The sequence below is a fragment of the Pinus tabuliformis genome, chromosome J (genome assembly GCF_031772625.1).
Source record: "Pinus tabuliformis cultivar Carrire ecotype Pingquan chromosome J, CPIR1, whole genome shotgun sequence".
NCBI classification, from domain to species: domain Eukaryota; kingdom Viridiplantae; phylum Streptophyta; class Pinopsida; order Pinales; family Pinaceae; genus Pinus; species Pinus tabuliformis.
The window spans coordinates 286,507,590-286,533,077 of NC_142295.1; positions in this window are offsets into that span (position 1 = coordinate 286,507,590).

Sequence of the window (25,488 nt, forward strand, 5' to 3'; positions counted from 1 at the left end):
ATTTCCAGTTTTCTCTTTAAAATTCACTTTCACAAAACTTTCACTTCTTTAAAAAGACTCCATGCCCAAAAAGTGAAGTTCGCAAACTACAGGATCTCGATGCATTGCAATCCAATGCCCCGTCCCCAGGTGGAGCCAATGTTGTCACTCACTGCCAAATGTGTTTTCAGTTGTCCAAAGTGAAAAAGAGAAGTAAATTTTGAAGCCATCTCCCAATCCACAAAAGCTCTCAAAGCTAAATTGGTCCCTCTACATTGGATATTTCTTGAAATAAGCTTTCCAACGATATGTGGAAGTCCAAAAATGGAATTCTGGATCAGAAGTTAGAGTATATTGAAGTTGCCCTTTGAAAGCTAGAAAACAAAGATAAAATGACAAAGGGTAAGGTCCCGACATATCAAAGGTCCTAGCTCACTACGAATCGGAGGTTCCAGTGACATCGCGTATTGGCAATCACACATCAGGGTCGCATCGCATATTGCTAATCGCACTTCATAACAATAGGGCATTCGATGCTTTGTGTAGAAGAGCTTCGATATCACCTATCGTACATCGACGATTTCTCATCGGTGGAACTAAGTGCATATCAGGGAGGTCATAGAAAACTTACGATCAGTGATCGCCGATATCGGCGGTTACATATCAGAGGTCTAAGGTACAGTGTATATCAGCGATTGGAGGTCATGTATGGTGCATCGACGAGCTCACATATCGACACTCACAACCGCCCAAATATATTGCAAATAAGTAATCGACGATTTAAACTTGACCAATCTTAAGAACTTGCAGGAGGAATATGTCGATAAGCGTAAATCACCAGGAAGGGCCTAAAATGATTTGCAAAGGAAATCAACGAAAAACTAGGGGGAGGCAGGCCTTTTGTCTCTCCTCCAGGGGGCTGCATGGTAGAGTACTATTGGATTCGGTAAAGACACGTTGGCATTTACGTCATCATGACGTGGCAGTACGATGGACATGTGGCATGCAAATTCAATGTTTTTAGGGGTTATAAGGGGCCAAAATAGGGTGACATGTATCACCACTCACAAGGTGACAAGTGGCAGTGGATGACATCACATTGGAGATTGCAAATCAGGGTTTACAAGTTAAGGCATATTGTTACACAAAGTAAAACCTCTGATTGTGATCTACCAATGAAGAGGCTCTGATATAGGGGTTGGCTCGTAGTCACATAAAGAGTCAAAGAAACTAAGGGCTAAGCATAGAGGGTGGTCGCTGATCAATAATCGGTGAAACTTGATATCGCATCAGTCCAAGTTAAGTCCCCAATTGCAAGCCACTGATAAGAAACCTCTGATATAAAGCCTAAGCCTCAGGTCACATCCCTCGGTCCTATGATGTAGAAATACTGAAAGGGGCTAAACCGTAGGGGGCTAAAGGAGATCAACGTTCACAATTTTCCAGAGTCTATTCAGTCTAAAACCCCCAATCTCTGAGCTCCGATACACTTGTATAATCATTTCACTAGGTAGAATGAGTTCCATTGGCTTGAGAAAGAATGTAAGAGGGAATGGGTGAGTTGGAAGCTGTGTTCAGGAGATGTTATGACCATCATGGGTGATTGCTCCCGCTTCCTGTAAGAGAAGAAGTGAAATTGTTAAGACCAAAAGCGACAAGGAACTAGCCGAGAGAGCATGAGGCATAATGTAGCAGAAACATGGTTGGACCATAGGCCAGCAAAGAGAGTGGCATGCATATATTTTTATAGGGCCATCATTTAAGTTTCACTTGTTAATTCTATTTTTTTGTTTTTTATTTCTATTGTAATTCTGTTTTATTTTCAAGAAAATGACCTTCTATTGTAATAATTGGAGGCAACAAAGCCTACACGCTGAGACAACTAGTCATGCAGGCAGCTGGAAGCTCTAGCTTGAGATATTTTATAATTTGCATGTTCTCCCTCTCCTTATAAAAGGGAGGAAGAAACACTTAGAAAAAGGTCAGAATCCTAAAGATTAACTACATGTTATTTTTGAGACTGTATGACTTCAAGATTTGCATCTTTCAGAATATTAATGAAATGGTGGTGATTCGTACATTCGAGTACTATAGTATGTTCTCTCTTTTTTTAAATTCCATTATGTTCAGGTTTCCTTTATAATTTCATGTAATTGTAGCTGCTATAAATGTTTCATATGTTCTTACAAATTCATTTGTATTGACTCATTAATGCACATGCATGTCTGTATCTTTGAGATTATCTCTTTAAAATTTCACTCCATGAATCATTACACCCAATCCTCTTTCGTCGAGTATGTCTATATTTAACTTAGATAACTATAGAATTCTTGATATTTCAAGCTCTATATGATGATTTATTCTATCTCCTTCTCTTCTTTCATTGCTCTACTAACGTTGATTAAATTGTAGGTCCTCGAACTACTTGGCCTCCACTAGTTCATACATATTTTTCTGTGAGTTGTATATGTGAAATAGTACCATATATACATGTCTTATGTCCTTGGATGAATGAACCAAACCATGTTGTTTATTGTATGTATATGTATATATATATATATATATATTTAAGTACAAAAATATATGTGATGTCTCCAGTTTTCTGAGAATCATATGAGACACATAAAATATAGATGTTCCAGGCAATGGTCTTGTAATCAATCCGAGGCTATCTATGGAAGTGACAACAGACAAGATAGTTCAGCTCAAGTCCCTGCATGCTCGTGCTCATGAAGGATATGGGACGTTCATTGTTCATCTCATCCTTCTATGTGAGCACTACAGTGAGTGAATTGTCGAAAGCGAATGTATAAAGCATGAAATATTTATTGAAATTTGGGTTGTACAACAGAGGTGCATCTGTTATTTCCTGCTTGATATGGACGAATGCATCCTTTTACCTTTTCCCCTAGCTATAGACTGCATCCTTCTTAATCATGTCTTGGATAGGTTTGAAAAATCTGCACATAATCTGAGATGAAATTCCGAAGGAAATTGATCTTCTCCAATAACGACTACATAGCTTTCTTATTGACTAGGTGATGAATCTGCATGATAGTCCAAAATTGGTCCAGATCAAACTTGATCCCACCCTTGGTGATGATATGCCCAAGGAGGTTCCCCTTAGAAACTACAAATACGTTGTTCTTGGGATTCAAGGATATCCCGTACTTTCAACATCACTCAAAGATATCCTTAAAATGGCACAGGTGGTATGACTTCTTTCTCAAAAATATTGTCACGTCGTCAAGGTAGACCACCATGCTCTATCAGATGAGCCCACGGAAGGCGATGTCCATAGTGCATTGAAAAGTTGCGATGTGTTTACCATCCCCAATGGCATTCTTTAGAAAGTGAACATACCTCACTTGGTATGGAAAGTAGTTTTAAGCCTATCAAGTTCTGCTACTAGGACCTGGTTATATCTGGAAAATCTATCAAGGAGAGAGAAAATTTCTTCTCCAAATACTTTCTGCAAGATATGCTCCAGAGACAACACAGGGTACTTGTCTTTTTCTGAGGCCCTATTACGATTTCAAAAATCTACACACGGGTGGATTTCCCCACATTTCTTCCTTATAGAAACTATGTTTGAAACTGAAGTAGAATGAAGAACCTTGTATATGATCTGAGCATCCAACAACTTAGTCAATTATTTCTGTATGACTAGTTCAAGTGACAGATGGAATTTTCTAAGCTTCTGTTGAAACGGCTTGATGCCTTCTTTGATCGGAAAGATGTGTTGGATTATTTGCATGTCATATGTCTTCAATTCATTGTATGTCCACACGAATACATCACGGTATTGTGTGAATAGGTAGACAAAGGCTTGTCACTCCTCTGGTGTACAACACGTACTGAGTTTGCGAACTTCACATCTCTTTTTGTTGCCAAGTTAATGTGTTCAGGCTTTAGTGTAGAAATGTGGATTTTGGTGTTCCTAGGCCCTTTGAAGCGGTTATGCAAGTCATAGAGTTTCTCAAGCGGAACCGCACCCTTGGGGATGGGGTTTCCTCTGCTATCATCAGTTGTGTCTTGCAAAGACTTCTTGTGCTCATCTTCATCTATCACTGTGTCTTTGAAGACATAAGAGTTGGCCATGAAATGCACTATCTACTCATCATCATCAAAAACGCGCAAATTAGTGATGCTATAAACTTCAATAATAAATCTATCCCTAAGAGGTGTAATCCTAGCAGTTGCATTTACCAAGGCATCTGTAGCTGCATTGTGCATTCTTGGTACAGTTATGATGTTAAAATCTTGGAGATTAGAAATAAGTTGCCATACCTCTTGCTAGTAACTCTTAAGACGATGTGAGACATGGTGTATGGTGTGACGTACAAGTCGTACCACAATCTTTGAATCACCTACCACTTTCAGCATAGCAACGTTGAGACTAAGGGATTTGTGAAAACCCAAGATGAGTGCTTCATATTCAACAGTGTTGTTTGTGCACCTGAACTCCAAGCAGCTTGAGACTAAGCGTTTTATTTTCCTTGGGTCGATCAAAACACACTCGGCTCCAAAGCCGTCCTATGTTTTGCATCCATTAAAACACAAGGTCCACAAGTCGTCTTCACAAGGACCACTTGTCACGTTATTACTGCTAACACTACAGCTACTAATTTTACAAAGTATTGTACAAGTTTCATTTTCACTATTTGGGCAAGGAAGGAGACCAAATTGTGTATCTAGTGGGGTGGGGCTTAGCTATGCAAGATAACACCCCAACTATGTTTCTAGAAATAAATTTCCAAATAGAAGTTCTGCGAAATCCAACCGTTCATTTTGACCATTCAAGGGAGTAACATTATGTTTCATGTATCTCTCCAACAACACTAGAATCTGGTTGTTTCTTCCTTGCTACAAAATCCATAAGTGTGACAAGTCTGTAGCAAAATATCCTTGCAACTTGTTGGACCAGTCTCTGCTGAGAAATAAGCCATATGCTTTCAGGATGTCCAAAACCACAATGTTGATGCATTGGTGAACTCCTCCATTGGACGATAATCAGATGATCACATCCCAGAGTTCAACAATGAATGGTACGCATATCCGGTCAAGTTGGATGATCTGCACAAATGTACTGCTCCATTACGCATTGATTAGTTTAGCAATGGAGAGTGGCATGACATTAACTGATGCACCAGAGTCAACAAAACACTTGTGTACATTGAAGTTGAATATTTCGAATGATAACAAAAATGGCAGGTATAGTAAGTTTGCTTCTTCCATTCGAAGCGTGTTGAGTACAAATGTGAGTGATCCAAGAGACTTACTCAATCCCTTGCTAGAAGAGGAAACATTGTCTATGGAGGTTTGCCCTAGTCTGTGCAAAATAATATCTCACTGACCCGTGAGTTTGGTAAGCTCGTACAAAGAGATGTTCACACAGTTCTTCTTTATTTCTTCAATAATATTGTAATCCAAAGCAGGAAGACTCACCGAGTTGTCTCGGGGAATACTTGTGTTTGTACTGTCCGATGGATTGTTTTAAAGTGTGGTTCTCATGAACGTATCTTTCATTGTAGATTTATTCCCAAACTTACTTTGTGTTTTTTTTGTTGAGGATGCTAATGGATAAAATTTTCTGACCATTTTCTTGAATTTATCTTTTGATATCTCAATCATAGTAGGAGCCCCTTCACTTCTCAAGTTGTATCAATCATTCTGTTTTGGGTGATCCTTCTTGGTGGTTGTTTTCTTCTTGGCAATGTTTAGACATTGATACATGTAAATCACGTGCCCAAAACCTGGAGCTTCATCAAATGCAACATCCTCTTCATCCTCTTCATCTTCCGGCTGAACCTGCTCACTGGCATTAAAATGATCATTCATCTTTGAAGCCACGAAGCCCATAACTCAGTTCCAATTTGGACAGGTCTTCTCTGAATGTCGTGCTTGATGGAACTCATAGAAACTATCCTTTGCAATCAAGTCCATTTGGACCAGAACATTTGAACTCTGTGCAGATTTAGCCAGGTGGCTACTACTGCTACCTAATGTTACATTATTCCTGTGCTTAAACCCAGGAGGTTCGTTGCTCACTGTTGTCTTGGTTGTCCATTGCGTGAGTTCTACTACTTTATTGTCAAGGAATTGAGGAGACGAGCAAGGGTATCAATTTCACTTGTTTCTTTTTCCTTTACCTTACTCACAGCAGTCTGAGACCTCCTGCCTGCATCTTTGGAGTCTTTAGTTGGCTCATCATCTACAATAACTCTAATCTTGTGCAGGTATTTCTCCATGTCTATTGCTTCTTGGAAATTTTTGGAAAGTGTTGGTTTCACAGCTCACTTGACGAACTGCACAATGTTAGTTAGTAGTGCATACGTGTAGTAGTCAATTGTGATGGAGTCATGAGGTTTAGTGTCTAGATTGAACTTGTTCAAGATACAGTTAAACCTCTAGTTAAATTCTTTCACTTTCTCTTTCGATTCCATCTTAAGACTACCCAATTCTTTCAACAACACAGTGTGGGTTTTGTCATCAATAAATTTCTAAAGGAAAATTATTTTGAACATCCCCCAGTTCTGAATGGAGTTGACAGGAAGGTTGTGGTATCATACAACTGCTCTGCCATTCAAGGTACATGGAAACAGTCTACATGCAAAATTGTCATAACGTACCTCAAGTGTCTGTAGATGTAGGTAAAACGTGTTTATATGGTCTTATGCCTTCACTGCTTTGTCAGGTTCATACTTCGTTAGGAACTTCTCTGTGTGCCTTGGCATCTTGTGCAAGGGACCTTGGCATGTGAATGGGCCCTGTGTCATCCATTCCAGGTTTTTATCAACCATGTTGTCCTCTTCTTCATACTCCTCCTCTTATTTTGAATCAGACTATTCAACCTCTCAATCTATTGGTTCATCTCCACCTCTACCTCCTCCACTTCCTTCCCCTCCACTACTTCCGTGGAACCTAAGCCCAAGAGTGTGTTGTTAACTTCTTCTCCTTATAGGAAAACAGGAGGTTCCTCTTCATTCTCGACAACTTCTGCCAGCTCTTCAAGAGTGGTGAGGATTACTTGTTCAACAGACAAGACTACCACTTCTGTGGGTGTAGTATTTTGCTTACTCTATAAAGAGGGAAGATTGTGTACTCCTGGAATAAGTCCAACAACTTTGGCAGACTAATGGATGATGGGACGGATAGAGTGAAGGTGATGATATGAAATTTCTTGTTCATATCTGTGAGGTGAGGAGTAGCCAACTTCAGAGTTGTGCATGGGAGAGAGGGAGTTCATGTTATTGCCTTGACTAGATGATGGACACATGGGGTTGAGAGGACATTTAGCCATAAACTATTGGTGGCCCTCCTTCTAGCGCCATAAATGTTGATGGTGTTGGACCTGTGAATATTCATGGGATCTCCACGGTATGAAGTCCCAACTAGACCTCACACTGTTTGGTGTAGGATTCCCATCCAGTACGATGGCCCAGTTGCCATTATCTTAGAGAGTTTCCTTAGCCCTTTTTATTTAACACATGAGAGTGTTATGCTTGAAAATTCAAGAAAGCGAGGTGAGTATGCCTGGTGAGTGCATAATGTAACTCTGTGTCTAGGTTCTCTTACTATCAAAAGGGGGAAGTAAAATGAACCTCTTGATGAGAGGGAATACTCCCAACACAAGAAGAAACACACACAAACAACAACAAGTTTATGTCCAGCATCCAGTGGATGCGGCAGTTGTGAAAACCAAAGTTCAAGAAAAAATGCATACACTGTCTAGCGGAGTAGTCCACATGGGGGTGATGGTCATTAAAATAAAGACAACAAAAATATGTTATGTCTAATGTCAAACAAAGTAGTCCACACGGACATGATAGCAGTGATAAACAATACAACACATCTTCAACAATATGATTACTAAAATAACCGAAGTAGTTCAACTATCATAGTACAGGTTAAGAAAACATGCATTACAAACGTTTAAAGAATAACCTTACAAACTGATTAAAAACATGCGTGAAAAACTGCTAGCCTCAGACAGGCTTCTGAATTAAGAAAAAGATCCAAGACACAAATGTACACCATACATCACTAGTCCCAGTTGTGGGGTGCTGGAGCCACTGTTCACTCCTCAAAGAATAGACTACAAACTCTCAAGGCTATGCAGGAGGAGCCAAGGTGAAAATTCCTTTGCTCATACAATGAGGGGGTATATATAGCCAAGGGGGAATAACTGACCCTTGTGACTCTTCAACTTCCCTCATGATTGTTTGACTTCCTATGACTTTTTGACTTTACATGACTCTTCAACTTCATATGTGGGTCTCTTGGACTTCCACTTTACATTACATTGATTACAACAAGTATGGCCCATAGTAGTGATGTGGCCGAGACAACTCATGACACAACTCGACATGACACTACTGACATGTACTGGCTAACTGTGGTGTCTGTGTCGAGCTGTTGTGCTGCTAAGTGATGGTATGCTCTCGGTGTAACATGTCTTCACCTCCGCATGGCAAAGTGCACAGTGTCTTCGATGGTCTTGGTCTTTTCTTGATGGTGCATGTGTATGTGTCCCTTTTGCTCATTGCTCTATGTGGTTAGTGCGTTCGTTCAACTGCGAGCAAGTCTTCTAGCATGCGATCCTTCTCCATATCGTTCGTCATCACACCATGTTTCATTGATGTACCTGTTCCTGCAATCACTCATGACGAGACGACGTCAAATCCAAAAATCTCCTAGTCTAACCTGATGCATTGTTTTCCATTTTAGTGCACATGACCGGGAGAGGGACAAGGCACTGAAACTGCACAGGGCACAGCTCAGGCCATGATGCGAGCCACTATCAGGAAAAACTATGCCGATGTCACTGGGAGGAGGATTTGTGCGATTCAGGACAACAATGACAAATGCGGGGTATAACCCAGCTAGGAGGTAGAATTGTACAATTTTCGGGAGGAGGACCGGGCAGGGTGTTGGGAAAATGCTGTGCCAATATGCGCAATTTTCAAGGGGAGTACTTGGCAGGTCATCCAGTTGGGATATGCACAGTTTCTCTGGGGAAGACAGAGTGGGCAACAAGAGGCACAGGCAAAAGAATCTACACAGTTTTTTAGAGGAGGATAGGATTGGGTTGCAGGAGCTACTGATCAACATTGCGCAATTATGGGTGATAGTCTGGGATAGGCAACTGGGCTCCCAGACATAACTGTGCAATTTATGGGTTGAATGCAAAGTGGGGAGGAAGGGTAGTTGACAGAGAAATCTATGCAATTTTTTGAGGGAGAACAAAGCAGGCCGGTAGGGAAGTCTGCTTGTCAGATCCTCACAATTTCTAGGGATAGTGCAGTGACAAGTAGCAGAAGCCTATCCCACATTTCTTCGCAGTTTCTGTAGGTAGTGCAAGACAGCCGTGCTAGACATGTTCTGTGCAATTTTGGAGGTTAGTGCAGCCCTTGGTCATAGCTCAAGTTAGTTTTTCTAGTTGACCAGAGGGAGGCTTGATGGGTGATCATGCAGGAAGCACAGAATGGATCAGGTTCTAAGACAACTTCTGCATAGTTCTAAGATACATTCAGCTGTCTCATTTCCAGAATTGTGTAGTCCAAGCTGCCTGGAGGACAACCTCAAGCTTTGTGCAGTTCTGGGCAGCAATGCAAGGTCACTGAGATCGGGGTCCGATTGAAGGAGGGTTGTCCGGTCGACATATTTTCAGAAAAAATGAATAAGTCTGAAAGCAAGTGAACTTGTGAATTCATGACATTGTGATCACACACTTAGCACAACTCGATGATAAGACACCTTAAACCAATAAGACAAACATGTGCTTAGTGAGACTGACTCAAAGGTCAAGAGCGACAAGTGCGAAAATTGAGATATGTCTTCGAACGACCATGAAAACGCTTGCACGGCAATGTTTACACCTTTGTGTGTGAGTGTGACTGATGTCAACAGAGCAAAAACAACTCATGCACATAAATAAAAACCTTCAAAATCGCCATAACAAACTCACAAGTAAGGCATAACAATCAACATGCCAAGAGACGACTGGTGGTTAATCAAGAAAAAGGGTATGAAGAATTGACAAGAGCTCATGGGATAAGCCCGAGTGTTTGCAACCATCAAGACGAAAAACCAAGGAAGGCTTCGAAATTTGGATGCAGGCCAAAATTTTGGAGGGTGTTGCAGCTGCTACAACACCTTCATGCATGGCCTACAACCTATCCCAATTTCTTTTGCAAATTTGAGATCTATTACTATCTCAAGATTCAAATCGTGAATATTGTTGCAAATTGCACATTTAGCCTAAGCATTCTAATATTCTTGTTTTGTTGAGGGGAAATCTTTATTACATCCATCGCATACTAACTTTTAGACATCAGGTCCATAGGCTATCAATTCATATTTTACCTTCTTTTTCCATTCATAAAATTTTGTAGTACTAAGTAAAAGTACATTTTGATAATCCATGATTCAAGCGGGTCTGTTTTCCAATTATTAGGTTAATAAAGAAGGAGCCAACTCTAATATCAATTATTGGAAACTTAACTATATTGAGAAGGGGGGGTGAATCAATATAGTGCATTCATGGACATCAAATTCTATTTTTACTTTTCATTTTAATATTTATTGGAACTACTAAATAACTGGTAGAACAGCATATGAATAGTAGATTTAATATGTAAAAAATTTAAATCACAACATAATATACACACATAAAAGTAACACACATGGACATTGGATATAAGTTCAAACCCATAAAATAAAAAACCATGATTTTGTTGTTATTGTGATGTAAAATCAAGCTCTTGTTTCCTCTATTACATCGTCTTTTGGAGGATACAACCTCTCTTCTATTTTGCAAGCCACAACTTGTTGGGGAGCTCCTAATCCCTCTTTTACATTATTTTTTTGTAGGCTTATACCTACAAGAGGCTTCTGCCTCGAATTTATTCTACAAGCTACTACTTGCTAGGAAGTTCGTACTCCCTCTTCAAGAGGCTTAAACCTGCTCTTTTTCAGGCTACTACCTAAAAGGAGACAACAATCCCCTTGTACATAAAATTTATAACATGCTAGCTTACCTGGTCTTTAACTCTACATACCTCCATATCTTTGTATCTACCATATCTTCCTCAAATATACTTCACATTTTCTCTTCTTCTTTCTCTCTTTACCAGAAAATGCACAAACAAGGTCTCACAAAAACTCTTTCAGCTAATAAGCTAACTAACAATTTTGCTATCCAAGAGCACATGTTTTTATAAACAACACTTCCTCACTGTTAGAATTCCATGTAGGAATATGAAATGAAATGCTTACCTCTTTGCATTCCACCTATTAGTTTCACACGTTTGCAGTTTTTGAATATCAAAACAAGATTAATGGTCCATCAAATATTATTTCAAAGAGTAATATCAACCAACTTTAATGATTGCATAAACCAAAACAATGCTAAGACCATATAACTTTATTGGGATAACATGAGATTTCCTTTATCCATGTTGCACAACATGGATGTTGGTTACTTACTGTAAATCTAGGTTGCAAACGGTAGTAATCAATTGTCAATCTGGGCTGCAGATGCTGGTAGCCATAATTTAATCTATGTTTTTCCCCTGAATTAGGAAGAAATAAAAAAAAATCATCCAGTCTTCCATCCTCTTGCATCACAACATTTTTGTGCACCTCTATACCACCTTTTTTTCTGCTGTCAAGTCACCGCCACTTCTTTATTAGAGTAAATCACATATCTTCTTAAATCCATGCAATCATGTTTACCAACAGTTGTAAAAATTCACTATAACCATCCAACTGTAATCAACCTTTCAAACCATTGTAATAAACTTTAATCAGTCTTACACATATAATGCACAAATCAACCTTACACATCACAACATATGCAAACAATACATCATATTGTTGCCAACAATGGTGGCCATACCTTTGACAAGAAACACATACTCTACAACATACATCATTAACCTCTACAACATACCTTAACATCATAACATATTCAAGGATTCACATTACAGTATCAACACTTGAAGCAATCATACCTCTAAGCATCAGACTTACTTGCAGTTTTACATAAGAGTACTGACAACAATACAAACACAAAGTTAGTTCATGACATCAACATACTCATACTAGACTCATACTAGCAATTTGACATACTCATACTAACTATTGGATCTTCAACAAGCATACCTTCAACACCATTTTCCATCAATGACAACTTCACCAAGAAATACTCATATAGAAAAGATATGATACATGGAAAGTGTCAGATGTGGTTTTGTGTTTTTATTATTATTATTATTATTATTATTATTATTATCCACTTTTAAGGTCATAGCCAGGCCAGACACCAAATTGGTATATGAGACCCCCTTGTTTGTGGGACAAGGGACCCACCTCTGTGCAACGATTTCACTGCTAAGTCTATGAAGGCATACGTACTCTACCCCCCTCTTGTTTTGAACATGTAACCTCTTAGGAGGAAACACAGCATGCTCTTAATCATTAGGCCCATTCAATAACTACACAATCACTGATTCATATCTAATAACAAAAATATGCAATTAAGATAAGTTTAAGTGTATTAATAGAGGAAAAGCTAAAACCATCATTGAAATTAAATTATTTACTAAACTTGAAGAAGCAATTTAATTGTATTTTTTATATGGTATAAGTTTTTTAATTTAATTTCATTAAAAAATTATAAATATATATTAAATATATAGTAATTTTATTTAATATATATATATATATATATATATATATATAATATTTAAAAATAAAGTTAAATAAATTATAGTATATTGGGCTTAGGGTGATAGTGTGTTCTATTAAGGCACTTCTTGGTGTAAATGTCACTAGTTCTAAACTTTGTGGGCAAAAATTCAAAATCCAGCCATACTAAGGGTTGGTGTCTAGATCTTGAGTGATTTCGGTGGCATAAAAACCCCAATATGAGACTACTCAAGCCACAAATTAAGTGTGCTAGTCATCTCAAAATTCACTTTACATAGTGAACAAAAAAACTAAATAAATTTTATTTTTATTTAATTAAGGCTTCTGTGATCCATATCAGAATTCTTGAGAAATATTTTCGGCCATAATCACATCAAAATTCATATCAAAATTCATTTGTCGATGCTTGAACCAACAAGTTTGGTTCATCCTCAGGGCAGAGACCGACCATTCAAATGGCTAGAAAAATGGCTATTTTTAAAGAAACCACTACATTTGACTAGGCTTCAACAACAAAACACTGAACTGAAAGTGAAGGACAAAAGTTTATTTATTTATTAATTTATTTTATTTTTATTTTTATTAATTAATTAATTAATTATTATTATTATTTAACTCAACCATTTAATTAATTAAATATAAAACTATATTGGTTATAAATTCAATGTTTAATAAAAACGCATTAAAAATTTATTAGTTAATCATTACATGTATTTGTAGAAATATATAAGTTAAAAGATATAAATTTATATATATAAAAGAATATACAGGTTTACAATGAAAATCTTACAAGTATATTTATATGTAAAATTTTATTTATTATAAAAATGAGATTTAAAAATATATTAAATTATATATATATATATATATATAATTAGTTAAAATTTAATTTATATTATCATTCTATTTTAAAAAACAAAATACAAGCAACATATGCTTCACTAAAAATATTAATTAAATAAAAACTAAATTAAAAATATATATTAATGTGTTTAACTAAAAATATTAATTAACTAAAAACTAACTTAAAAGTATATATTAATGTGTTTAAACGAAGAAACATAATTATTGGGGAAATTTTTCCATTTCTTTTTCCATTAATAAAAAATATATAAATTTATCCTAATATTAATGTAGGGATAATATTGGAATTGAAAATAAATCATGATAATATTAATAAGGATAGTGATAAATATTGTATAATAAAAGAAAACAGAAAAACAAGAAGGGAATACAAGGAAAAATCAAAAACTACAAGAGACGAGGGAGAAAATCCTAATGGGAAAATATCAAATAGAGGAAAAGAGGGGAAAAAAGGAGAGGCGGAAGTGTTCTAAGAGAAAGGGAAGGGATGCAACAACTGTTGATTTTCTATCTGTCACCTCTGTTCTAAGAGGAAAGGGCAGGGATCCAACAGCCGTTGATTTTCCATCTATCTTTGTTAAGATTACTTGGCCTCCTTTCAATTTCAATGGCCTCCCTAAACTTCCTGTTGATTTTCCATTTGTCATCTCTGTTAAGATTACTCAGTGTCCTTTTAATTTCAATGACCTCGTTAAACTTCCTGTGATGAAAAGGAGCAATCCTAGCGATGACCAAGGCCTCCTCAATACATATATGATGCTCAGTCTTTACCGCATGTTCTACCAAAACTAATTAAAACATCCATTTATGATATATTTTTGCAAAATAAATAAACTTATTTAACAAACCTTTACACCACATTAATGTTTGATTAAATAAACTAAATACTCACAAAATGGTGTTATTCAACTTCATCTTTCGGAAAGGAATGGCAGTGAAATTGGGTCTGCCCACTGAGGACCGGACACATATAGCACGTAATAATTCTGGTGGGTCCATTATCACTAAGAAATTTTTATTATTTTCGGAATGAATTGAATACGACTGAAATTCCTCTTGCAACCCACTTGTTCACTAAACTTTCTGTAATTGTTGTCGACATAATTTCGCCATTGAAAACGTGAACATCATTTTAAATTTTGTTGTGGGAAAGCCAACTTACAATGCTGTAAACGATTCCATTAATAAAAAATAGTTTTGCTCATCAAAAGAAATTAAATAAACAAAACACGTAACATTAAAAGGAACGTTGTACATGAGATGGCTCCACCTTTGGTGCTCACCACCGTTGGTGGAGGAAAAGGAAATACATTAAAAATGTGAGATGGTTGGTTAACGATAAAATGTTTTATTAATTAAATGTTTTGGTGTTAATAAACATTTATTAATTATTTAATTTAAGTAGTTATATTAATGTAATATATCTAATGTAAAATAAAAATTAATTTATGTAAAATAAAATACGAACAAAATTAATTTTAGTAAATTATGATATATAGAATAAAATATGAACAAATTTTTTTTAGATAGTGTATGATGTTTTGTGTGTAAGATATTATTGTGCAGAGAGACCCTTTACAACCTAGTATGGGAGTAGATCTCATATAAAAACGTAAACATATAAAGGTAAATGTAAACGTAATATTTAATATTTAACATTAACCCAGTATGGGAGTAGATCGCACATAGAAACGTAAACATGTAAATGTAATGTTTAACATTTAACATTAACCTAGTATGGGAGTAGATCTCATATAAAAACGTAAACAGATAAAGGTAAATGTAAACGTAATATTTAATATTTAACATTAACCCAGTATGGGAGTAGATCTCACATAGAAACGTAAACATGTAAAGGTAAATGTAAATGTAATGTTTAACATTTAACATTAACCTAGTATGGGAGTAGATCTCATATAAAAACGTAAACAGATAAAGGTAAATGTAAACGTAATATTTAATATTTAACATTAACCCAGTATGGGAGTAGATCTCACATAGAAACATTTAACATTAACCCAATATGGGAGTAGATCTCACATAGAAATGTAAACATGTAAAGGTAAATGTAAATGTAATGTTTAACATTAACCTAGTATGGGAGTAGATCTCATATAAAAACATAAACAAATAAAGGTAAATGTAAACGTAATATTTAATATTTAACGTTAACCCATAACCCAGTATGGGAGTAGATATCACATAGAAACATTTAACATTAACCCTGTATGGGAGTAGATCTCACATAGAAATGTAAACATGTAAAGGTAAATGTAAATGTAATGTTTAACATTTAACATTAACCTAGTATGGGAGTAGATCTCATATAAAAACGTAAACAAATAAAGGTAAATGTAAACATAATATTTAATATTTAACATTAACCCAGTATGGGAGTAGATCTCACATTATAAACATGTAAAGGTAAATGTAAATGTAATGTTTAACATTTAACATTAACCTAGTATGGGAGTAGATCTCACATAAAAATGTAAACATGTAAACTTAAATGTAAACCTAGTGTTTAACATTTAACATTTTTATAGAGCCTGTATGGGGTAAATCTCACAAGAAAACGTAAACATGTAAATGTAAATGTAAACCTAATGTTTAACAGTTAACATTTTTAATCTAATGTCCGCCCTATTTAAAAATCAATCTAATTCTAATTATTATTGTGTATAAAGACAATATAAATTTAAACTATAAACAGGTTTACAAACACTCAAAAAAGAGGTATGGTAAATAAATAAAAATAAATAAACCCTGTTTTATATTTACTCCACAAACCTCTTTATATTTAAGGAAACACAAAAAATATGTTTTATTTAAAAATAAAAATATATCAAATAGGATTAGAAATTAACATGTAATTATATACCAAGTCTATGGGCCAAATACCATGGGCCAAATTATTATTAATACCATGCATAAAAACATTATTAACCCTTATATTAATATTAAATTATTATTATTATTATTATTATTATTATTATTAAATCTAATATTCATATTAATATATTATAATATTAATACTATTAAATTTAATAATTTTGGATTAATACAATATTAAATTTGTTATATTATAATATATATTAATATATCATGATATATATTAACTCTAGATATATATGGGAGGGAAGAACAAAGACATAGAGTGATAGAGGTGGAGAGAATGGGGGAGTGACAAAGGAGAGATGGAGATAAACTAAAGGAGAGGGGAGAGGATGAATGAAGAGAGAGAGAGGGAGAGGAGTGAGAGAGGTAGAGAAAGGTAAGAGAAGGAGAGCGAGACACAAAGATGGAGGGGGGAGAGAGAGGTGAGAGGGAGGGAGATAATAAAGGGATTGGAGGGAAAAAAGCGAGAGAGAGATGGGGGGAGAGAGAGGACTTGTGAGAGAGGAGGAGAGAGGGAGGGATAGTGATATGGAGTTCGAGGGGGAGAGAGGGAGGGAAGAAGAAAGACATAGAGAGTGAGAAGTGGAGAGAGATAGGGAGTGACAAGAGAGAGATGGAGAGAGTGTGTGTATGTTTAGGGGTGAGATAAAGAGACAAAAAGGAGAGATAGAGAGAAGGGGGGAGAGAAGGGGAGACAAGGAGAGAGGTAGGGATATAGTAACATAGTTGGGGAGAGATAGAGAGTGTGTGATTGGGAAAGAGAAGATTGGAGGGAAGAGAGAGAGAGAGAGAGAGAGAGGATTGGAGGGAAAAGAGAGAGAGTGATGGGTGAAGAGAGAGGGAGGTAGGAGAGAAAGTGAGAGAGGAAGAATGAGAGACATGACTTGAGAGAGAGGAGGAGAGTGATGGGGGGAGAGAGATGATTGGAGGGAAAAGAGAGAGAGATGGGGGGAAGAGAGAGGGATGTAGGAGAGAAAGGGAGAGAGAGGAAGTACGAGAGAGAAAACTTGAGAGAGAGGAGGGGAGAAGGAGGGATAGGGAGATGGAGTTGGAGGGGGAGAGAGGGAGGGAAGAAAAAATACATAGAGAGTGAGAAGTGGAGAGAGAGAGGGAGTGACAAGGGAGAGATGGATAGAGAATGTGTATGTTTGGGGGTGAGATAAAGAGACAAAGAAGGAGAGATAGAGAGAGAATGTTTATGTTTGGGGGTGAGATAAAGAGACAAAAAAGGAGAGATGGAGAGAATGGGGGAGAGAAGGAGAGAGGAGAGAGGGAGGGATATAGTATCATAGTTTAAGAGAGAGAGAGAGAGGGGGGGGGAGCTTAGAAGAAATAAATAGAGAGAGAGAGAGGTGGAGAGAGAAAGAGAGGGAGTGATAAGGAAGATGGAGAGAGAGGGAGAGATGATAATAAGAGGGAAAAGAGATAGAAGCGGGGGAGAGGGATAGGAGGGGGAGAGAGAGAGAGAGGGAGAGGATAAGGGAGGGATATATAGATAGATAGATCGGGGAAAGAGAGTGTACGTCTTTGGGGTGATATAGAGAGACAAAGGGAGATAAAGATATAGATGGAAAGTGAAGAGAGGGAAGAAGAGAGAGATGGAGAGAGGGAGGGAGGGACAAAGAGATTTATAGATATGGAGAGAGATGAAGAGAGAGTGTGTGTGTGGGGGTTTGATAGAGAGAGACAAAGAAAGAGAGATGGAGGGACATATAGATATAGATGGAGGGGGGAGAGAGGGAAGGATATTTCTTGCACTAGACACATTAACTTTAGTGTAGATGGTGATTTCTAATCCTATTTGATTGTTTCCACTAGATGCATTTATTTTAGTGTAGATGTTAATTTCTAATGACATTTAATTGCTTGCACTAGATTCATTTATTTAAATGTCGATGATTTCTAATCCTATTTGATTGCTTGGGCTAAATGCATTGATTTCAGTGTAGATGGTGATTTCTAATCCTATTTGATTTCTTGCACTCGTTGCATTGGTTTCAATGTAGATGTTGATTTCTAATCATATTTGATTGCTTACACTAGATGCATTGATTTCAATTTAGATGATTTCTAATCCTATTTGATTTCTTGCACTAAATGCATTGATTTCAATGTAGATGGTGATTTCTAATCGTATTTTATTGCTTGCACTAGATGCATTGATTTTAGTGTAGATGTTGGTTTATAATCCTATTTGCTTACTTGCACTAGATGCATTGATTTCAGTGTAGATGTTGGTTTATAATCCTATTTGCTTACTTGCACTAGATGCATTGATTTGAGTGTAAATGTTGATTTCTAATCCTATTTGATTGTTTGCATTAGATGCATTGATTTTAGTGTAAATGTTATTTTCTAATCTTATTTGATTTCAGTGTACATGTTGATTTCTGATTTGATGTAATTGGATGTATGATGATACATTAATTTTAAAGTGATTGGATTAACATTGTGCATTGATTTCAGTGTAAGCACATAAAAAACTATGGACAATGTATATGAAAAGATAACAAAAGTAACAAGGGTGAAAATAAGAATAGTAGAAGAAAATAGTTCGAGGTTAATCACCATGAAGACTATTTGTAATTAGCTATATTCTTATTATTCACATTTTTTTATCACTCTAACACTATTACATTGTCACTTTACATTTAAAACTTTTATTTCATCATTTTTCATCATTAAATTTATTAACAATATTTATCATCTCAATTTAAAATTAAAATGACTAGATTAATCTAAGATATATTTAGCATATTTAAAATGATTATATTAATATTAAATGAATTTACCTATTATTGATAAAATTGTTACATTGTCACTTTACATTCAAAAATTTTATTTCATCATTAAAGTTATTAGCAATATTTATCATCTCAACTCACAAAATTTAAAATTAAAATGATAGCATATTTAAAATGTTTATATTAATATTAAATGAATTTACATATTAATGATAAAATTAATCATATGTTCGTTAGATTTTCTTTGGCTGCACACTCTTGAAACCATCCTAGATCCATCTTAACTCCAGATCTATAAAAGGGATCAAATCTCTCATGCAAACCTCTTTTTTGAGGGCAGTGCAAAACTTAGGAAAGGGAGGTTTGCACCTCGAGAGATTTGATCGCCCTGGGTGGCCCTTGATAGATGCAGAGTTAAGATGGATCTAGGCTGGTTTTATACCATTCACCAATTATTGATAGTGACATCAATCCAGTATGAGAGAATGAATCAATTTAGTATGAGTGGATGCATAAGTATGTGACGTTTCCAATAAAATAATAATAATAATAATAAAATTAATGTCTATCTAAAACTAAAATGGAAATAACCATATAGATTACAAAACTACAATACAAATATTTTAATGTTTCTATTAATTAAATATTTGTAAAATGACTAATATATTAAAATCTTTAATTTCCATATAAAAATTGTAATATTTGAAAATATTAACTATAATTTAATATTAATATTAAAATATTGTTATTATTATTAAATTTAATATTATTTTTATTATTATTAATTTAATAATTTATGAAAAAATTGCATTTCAAAAAATTTTATACCTCAAAACAAAACAGATCTAAACTAGTATATAAAATAAAATTATAAATTTTTTGCACGTTCCATTTATAGATATAATATAACTCACACCCATTTGCAGGGAGAAAACGTATGCATCCTTTTCCCGTTAGGTAAGTGACGGAATTTGATTAGAAAGAAATGCTGAATTTAATAACGAGATGGTGTAACTTATTATTTTTATTTAAATTTGAAAAAAATTAAAATTCTTAGGATTGAGATCAAGATTCAATATTTTTACTAAACTATTACAATGATGTTTTTTTAAAATCATTTTCACTTAATAAATCGTCTTTCCATCAAATAATGAGGAAGACTTCTTTCAATCATCAGATGCTATTTTCATTTCTTTCACTTAATGTCAGCAGCGCCGATCAAATAAAAGAATTTCCTTACAATTTCAAACATCAAAACTTGTAAATCTAAACCCACCAGTTAAGGTGTGGTGTTTTGGGTCATGAAAGTTTGTGACTAGAGAAAAAGATTATGGTATTTGATAATATTGATCTGACAACATACAGACTAAACATTAATCAGTTTTGGAACGAGGAGAATAAGGAGCCATTCCTCCGTGGAGCCTCTCCTTTCTCTTTTCCAAAAATCGTTGAATAGAACATTTGGGAGTAGTTGGAAGTGCCACTGCAACAAATAACAATGGTAAAGTGGTTTCAAATCTATGTTCTTCATTAATCTGAAAGCGAAGAAAGAAATATATATAATTTTTTTTGGAGAGGGAGTTATGTTAGAATTTAACGTCAAGACCAAACTTCTTCACCTAATCATTCCTTACTTAATTATTAAATTATTATAAACTATAAATTAAATTAACATTTACTATTCAATTACAATAATAAATTACAATTAGTATTACCGATTTTTCTACTGCCACTGGAAGGAGCAATGGGAGTTGAAGGCGTAGAGAGCGTCGACGCAGAGGATGAGGGAGTCCCATTTACTCTGCTCGCCATTCCCATTATGGTCTTTGCCTGCGCCGAAACCACAACCCACAAAATATCTCAATCCAAATCTTTCTTTCAAAAAATAACCCAAAAAAATAAAGAAATCTCTGCAAATTTGATATTGCAAGGACTCCAATGAAATATAACAAAATCCACAGGAAAAGCATAAAATCCTTCTCCAAATAATGCTACATTACCTTATCTGCCGATACATGGTAAACGTTCACTTTCCCCGCGTAGGAAATTGTGAGAAGCGAGGAAGGGGACTGTACATTTATCTCATTCGGCTCTGCATAATAAAACCGCGCTCAACATAAATTCTGCCATTGATTTGAGGGGCAAATTTTGTATTTTACGTAATTTAAAAACAGAAAAGGGCAACAGGATTTAATTTACTGTGATTCGATAAATCAAATGATAAAATAAACCACCCTTCCTCTACAGTGTAATGGGAGTGAATCAATAATGGCAAGTTTTCGTAATAGTGAAGCTACATCAGAGTTAAGTTTAAGAATAATATTTGGTGAAGTTTAAGAATAATATCTGATTAGGGTTAGAAGACTTAATATTTAGAAATTTTTTAATGGGAGTGAGTCAATAATAGTAAGTTTAGTAATAGTGAGTCTACATCATAGTTAAGTGTAAAAATAATATTTGATTAGATCAGAAGACTTAACATCTAAAAACCAGCGCATTTTAACAGCTATATCTAAAAATCAATAATTTAACAATAATATATGACTAAAACATTGTAATAAGAGTGAATCAATAAATAAGTTTGATAATGGTGAGGCTACATTATAGTTAAGTTCAAGAATAATATTTGATTAAGGCTAAAAAAACTTAACATCTAAAAACACGTGCATCTTGCATCTTAACAATGCATATGATCACTCAACCCAAAAATCAAAAATCAATAATTTAACAATAATATCTGACTAAAATGTGAAAACTTAACATCTAGAAACACCTTAACAACACATCTGATCACTCTCCACCCAAAAATCAATAATTTAACTCTAAATTTATATACTCAAATTCTACTGTAACAATATTGGTTCATAAGTTTAATGTTAGATATGTTCATAAGTTTAAGGTTAGATATGTTACCATCGAAGTTCAGCCAACTCTGATTCCAAAATCTAACAGGTGTGGAATTATCCTTCCGCTACTAAATTTGGAAAACAATTCCTACTAGAAAATCATTAATTTTCTTTCAAAATCCCATTGAGTAGAATCGAACAGTACCTGTGATACTGTTTTGCTCAGCCGATGCCGCTATATTTTCCGACAATTCTTCCGAGAGTTGCTTTCCCTTATCATTGTCCGATAAAGTATTCATAGCTACAGATGGAAAGAATGAGCCGATGGTCTTGAAATTCTTGAGAGTCCTGCAGGTGACAGTACAAGTAAGATGGGTAACAACAGGTATGAAACGAAACGGCGAACCCGCTGCATTTATACAGTCTATTTTGACTTTCGATCATGTTGTCGATAAGCGATGTGATTGGTATGCATTAAATCACGTGAAAGTAGAGGCGAAAGCAAAAGCAAGGCAGATTTGAAGACATTGACGTAGTACACGAGGTGTTGTATTAAAGATGTAACATGTTTTTCATGTATTGAAAAATGGGTGAGACGTCAAGTTGCCTGAACTTACGGAGACATGTGACGACGGTGCAAATAATACAAAACGAACGTTGTGTCATAAGGTGCAGTATCCTTACCAAGTTACCGACAAAGGTTATATGCCCAACTCTACCCTTCGCACCTAATTTTCCTCAATGGGTGGTTCATGGTACTCACATCATTTCACACATGTACTTCGGAATTACAAGTCTGGTCTAAATATAAAATTGGTTGAAATGGTAACGCGTACTTGATAATTTATAATTGTGGTCTAAATAGGAACGGTTTATAACTGACATTTTTTAAAAGTTTTTTAGTATATTTTTTGAACTAATTTGTTTAAAATTTAGTAGTGATTTATTGAAATTACAAGTTTGATTGGTGAATTTTTCACAATAAAAATGACTCAAAGATTTTTCAGAGTTTTCAGAGTGCTAAATCTATATATGGAGTTAAAAAATGAGTTTAAACAACATAAATCAAGATTTCAACACAATTTTTTTCACCAAATTCCAGCCACAAATCCACTATAAACTCTAAAAAAATCTCACTTAAAACAACTTTGTTTAAATATTGGTTAAAATGGCAACACAGGCTTCAAATTTGCTCCAAAAATAATAGAATCTCCGGGAAGATTTTGACAAAATCTAGCATAAATTGCCCAGAAAACAATAGAATTTCCCGCAACTGTCAACTTTCAAGATTTTGGCTGCCCCACAACATGATTTTGCTAGATTTGTTGAGAAAAAAATGGCAGCGATTTTTTGTTATACAGGAAAATTTGCTGCCTAAGTAGACAATGCCCATCTATTATGGAATCCGATAAATAAATAAATTGCAATATGAAGTTAGTGGTTAAATTTAGTGGGTGTTTACTGATATTTCACATTTTTAACTGTGATTTTCTAATATTTTTAAAATTTTCACATCATTAATGACATTTAATTAATTTTTTAAAACTTCAATATATAGATTGATTTTTCCATAAAGTAACAGAATGTTTTGAATTTTCTATAATATAGCAATTAGTTTTAATAATAACTTTTCCATAATTAATAAAAGAAAATTTGATTTTTTACATAACTAATTATCAGTGATTTGCACGAGGAAATTGAGCGTACTATCTAGGATATTAGATACAATAGCCAAATATTGGTTAAAATGGTAATGCGTACTTAATATCGTTTAAATAGAAATGATTTATAAATGAGATTTTAAATAGGAATGATTTATAAATGAGATTTTTTGAAAAGTTTTATGGTTTATTTTCCGAGTTAATTTTTCTAAAATTTAATATTGATTTATTAAAATTACAAGTTTGACAGGGTAATTTTTCTATTGATTGAATATTTGATTTATTAAAGAGGCTTCAAATTTTCCTGGAAAACAATGGAATTTCCAGCGAGATTTTGATAAAATCTAGCATACATTTTAGGACAACGGTCAAGTTTCAAGATTTTGGGTGCCCCAAGGGTTTTTGATGTCGCTGAATCGATTTTCACCATCAAAAACATGATTCAAACACTCATTTTGTTAGATTTTGTCACACACCATTACAGATCTAATAATTTTTTTTTTACCACAGTATAAACATGCATACATGTTCATTGGATCTTCGCATTGCAAACATGTTATATACAATATTATTGCCAAACAATGTAATAAGGAACACTTAATAATTAAACACTTAAATGTCTTATACTCTTACCCACTCATACTAAAGTCGAAAAGTGATTTACTGTACCAACAACTATCCATAACTATGATTCATTAGCGAATACACAATAGTTGGCTCATGATATGTCTTGGGTTAATCAAGCGGTTGACATTACAAAGATATGTACAAACGTTATATGAGCGGGTACTTCAGTTATGAATGGTTTTATGGCAATTTCTATTTGCGTGCTGGTTTATTTCACCGAGATTAATTGAAGCCACGAGTCTTGTCCGGCTCTGATACTCACCCAACTGGCCTGCTCTGCATCGTCCATTTGGCACGATGAACGGCCGGCCCGCAGGTACCATGTGCCCTCCGCGTGCTCGATGCTCCAGGACTCATACGATCTGACATTTCTCGAGCTTATCATTTAACCGCCGTTTCCCGGTTCAACTACGATTGATCCAACGGTGGAGACGAACCTGCCCAAATCAAGGGCTGTTGTCGAGCCATGAGGCGGTGGGTGCTTTAATGGTTTTAATGCATGGTTAATTCCTTTAGCTCGTTTTCATTGTTGAGTGACCTCCTGTCGCTCACAGCTTTATGGCGCTCCGCCTTACTCAGAACTCCTTACCTCCAGGCGGTCTGGTACGCAGCAGGATGTCTCTGCCTTCCAACACCAGATAAGGTATCGAATTTCCTAATATTCATGTTTACCGCTCTTCTCGTTTCATGCTCATGTTCTTCACAGGCTTTTAAACTTCATGGTTCAGGTCATGGTTACGATTCTTTTAGTTTTTTTTGTATTCATCTTCTTCCGCGTTTTTAAAAAACTCATAGTTCTGGGTACGTTGATATTTTCAGGTGAAAGGTTCGGTTGCTAAAACCGACAGCGTTAGAAGGCCTTCTCCACTTCTCTGCCATCCCATGTCCGGGTAAGAATTTATGCATCTACTCGTAGGCTCGTATGGCTTTTCCGTGGTAATGGGCTGAGACGCTGTCCATTTTGACAGGATATCGGGGTTTTGCTTAGGCTTCGGAATCCCTCTGCCATGTACAGGGGTTTTCCTTCCATGGGGAAATTTACGTTTTTCTCGTATTTTGTTGTTTGTAATTTATCTGGTCTCTAATACTGTTATTCAGTGTATATTGGGCGTACTTGCCTTCTCTGTGGCTTTTATTGTGAATATAAGTTTTGAG